Here is a 3,800-nt window from a genome sequence, read left to right on the forward strand (position 1 = left end):
TATCAAAGATATCTCAGTCTCAAATGTTGGCATTGGCCAAGTCCTTTAGCATAGGGAATGTTGCCTAATCCTAAGTCCAAAAGATCAAATCAAGTTTCAACAGTCCACCAAATGTTTTTTAGGGTTTTTCTTGTTGTTAAATGTTTTAAGGTCCTAAGACCACAAACAGGACAAAAGCAAGCAAACAATATATACAATCACAAGATGTAGCTCAAATGAGCAAAGTGGAAATGGATTGAAACATAAACAAGTTACATGAAATGTAAATGGAAATGAATGATAAATGACTAAAATTTAAATTGCATAAAGTAAATGACTTGAAATTAAAAGCATAATGAATAAAAGTTAGTCAATAGTTAGTCAAATGTTAGTGTTGAGTTTTAATTGATTAAGTCATTCTTTGGAGAACACTCAATCATTCACTCACAAGTATGAATCCTTATACCAAGATATCTTCCATGAGAAGGGCTCCAACTTGGATAGTTCAACGAGTATGCCACTACCTCTCATGAAAGGAAAAAAAGTCAAGTTTCCACACAATTCCATAAAGAATGGGAGACTTACAATCTCACTTACTAGAATGTTATGCCTTCTTGATCAAATATAGCTCTATGTTAAGCAATCATAATTAGACTTATGTAGAACTCATAACTATTTAAGGTCAGGAAATAAAAATATAGGTGTTAATGCATGTTAGAGATTTGGTACAAAGAACCAAACTCCTAAAACATACCACACAGTAAAAGAAAAAGGGAGGGACCTATCTCAGTCATACTTGTATTGATTTATCTGACACAAGGTCATTGATGAATCAATTAACATTTAGACATTAGAGATTTCATTGGTCAAATGAGGGAATGGGGAAGAATAAGGATGAAGATGAAGAGGGAAGGGGAAATAGAAACACAAATTGATCATGAGAGGAATTTCATCTGATCAAAACCATCCATTCATTTTGGGAGATGAAATGTATATTTCATCAATCCCCTAAATCCAATGGTTTTGATCCAACAAAAATCAAATCAACCATGACCAAGGCCCAAACAGAAAGTCAAACACCACAAGACCATAAAAATGGCTCAACATAATTTTTAAACATTTAATCAATTAAAAATCAATTTAAAAATGAATTAAAATGCATTTTAATTGGACAAAACTTCAAATCCCGTTAAAACTCCAAATAAATGGTCAAGGGATTTATCCTAGGTCAAACAAGATCAAAGGACCTTAGACAAAAAAATTCATGATTTTTAAAAAGTTAGAAGTATTTTTAAACAATTAAAAATATGCACAAAAACACTTAATTCATAAAAAATACCAAAATGAAACAAAAAAAATAATTTTAATTTAGAATATGGAAGAGAAAAATATTTAAATTTTTTTGGTGAAAGTCCCATATTTTCTAGATAAAAATGGATTTATTATTAATTAAATAAAATAAAGCAATTAAAAGGAAAATAAAAAAATATGAAAAATCAGGGGCCATCAGATCTCCCTTATTAATTGAAGTGGCATATCTGATGGCCACGCGCATGGGGAACACAATGGACTTGATTCAATACGCTGCAAACAGAGTCAAACAAATCAAAGGTCCAAATTATAACATTTAAATATGATCAAGTGGTTGGGAAGGTGCAAATGCACCACCGGAGCTCTAGGTCCGGTCTTCTTCTCTAGTGGACCTCACCGGACTGGTCCACCATAAACCACCACAAAAATGAAAAGTGGGGACATGGTTTTAAAGGAAAAATGCCAAAGAGCACGAATTTGTCCTCCATTTTATCCAATTCCAAGTATATTGAAAGATACATGGATTTGAAAATTGAGGTTCATGGTCTGAATTACTTCGATTTCACCTCAAATCAACTCAATCTTGATGCCTACATTGGTAGGATTTCAGCCAACCAAAAATCAATCAAAATAGTTGTGAAATGAGGGAGAATCAAAGAAGAGAAGTTTATGAAATTTCACCTTCGGGTAGCTTCAATTCAACTTGATCTTGATCTGGATTTGCTTGATTCTTCCTCCTCTTGCTTGCAGTGATCAATTGAGATGAAAAAGGTAATGAATCCTTGGAGTTTGAACTTCAAAACAGAATGAGAAATTCAAACTCAATTACAAAGAAACCTTTAAGGAATTCTATGGTGTGAGGTTTTGAGATCTCTTGGCAAAGCTAGGGCGAGGTGTGTGTGTTGGTCTTGAGGCGATGCACTTGTTTATATAGCCAATGAACTTCAGTTTTACACCCTTTGAAATTTTGACAAAATTAGAAACCATGGTGCATGGATGCAGGGGAAATGCATTAGGCCCAATCAATGATGCAATCCAACATCAATTCGTGCATAATGAATACTGAGGTCATCACATGGAAGAATGCAAAGAGAAATGATCATTCGAATCCAAAACAAACCCAACAAAGGAGCCATGCGCAAGTCCCTAAATTCTTATCCAAATGAAGTAATCTTGACTTCTTGTAAAGGTTACATCAAGGGGAACAACTTTGTTGTTTAACATTATTCCATTTCAATCTTGGATCATGATTACTTTTGAGGTGGAAGTTTGAGAAATCAAACATAATTGAAATTTTTCTAAGTACCAAGTCAAATTTTCATTTCTTCCACCTTGAATAACTTTTGCTATGAGTTTCAAATGGAAATGGTTCCTTCATCAAAGTTGTATCTCTTTCAATATTATTAAATTTGGTTACAAATTTACCTCATTTGGATTAGGCATGAAGGAGTTATGCATTTTAGAAGTTAAGGAAAATTGCTTGTTCAATGGTAATGGCCCAAAATGACCTATAATCTTTCCTATTGGCACATGCCCTTCAAAGTTTAATTTGACATTTCTCAAAGAATCAAATGTGGAGAGGAAATGTTGAAATTGATCATCAAAATTAGATGGCCTTCATCTTATAAAAATTGAGCAAGTTCTGGTCCTTGGAAGTTGACCTCCTAACTAGGGCACAGACAAAATGACCTATAATCTTTCACCATAAAAATTGACTTTCCAAGCAAACCTAGCTCTTGATGTAAACTTGAAAGTTGTTTTTAATGTCATAAAGAGTAACTTTTCTCTTAGAATCATTTTAATATGACAAAAATTGTAGGAGATAAGGTCTAGGGAACCCCAGTTTTGATGAGTTGACTTTCTCTGGTCAACTACTTTGAACCAACTTGCAAACTTGAAGTTCTCTTAATCTTTTGGACTCATGGAGGAACATATATGCATAAGATGATAAGTAATGAAGTATCCCTTGATATATTGGACCAAATGTTGAAGAAACTTGTTAAGGAAGTCACACAAGATACCTAGAGGAATTAGGGTTTCCAATGCAAACTAGCTTCAAACTCTTGATGATTTCTTGATCCAAATGATAAATGAAGAACATGAGGATACATATATGATTTCTAGAACCATTATGAACTATCTCTTGATTGATCTCCTTGCACTGGGGGTCTAAAACCCTAGTTGTGAGCTTGATGAAGCATTGGTGGATGTACACACTACCTACAAAAGAAACAAAGCTATACATAGACATATTTTTGGTATTTTGGTTTGTAAACAAATAAAAACAAAGTATGATACAATCAAATATGCTTGGTGATCTCTCCCAATGCAAACCCAATGAGTGAGGGGAAAGGAGGATGCCAAGGTGTGATCCCAAAGCCAATGCATATGATGAGATAGCATGAGGGATCTTAGGGTTAAAATTGGGGTGTTACACACCTGTTACTAGGTAGGAAGATAATACAGTCGGGAAGGCGGACATTCGTTACTGGTAAAGGTAAAGATATCAA

This window comes from Lathyrus oleraceus, chromosome 1 (genome assembly GCF_024323335.1).
Source record: "Lathyrus oleraceus cultivar Zhongwan6 chromosome 1, CAAS_Psat_ZW6_1.0, whole genome shotgun sequence".
Lineage (NCBI taxonomy): Eukaryota > Viridiplantae > Streptophyta > Magnoliopsida > Fabales > Fabaceae > Lathyrus > Lathyrus oleraceus.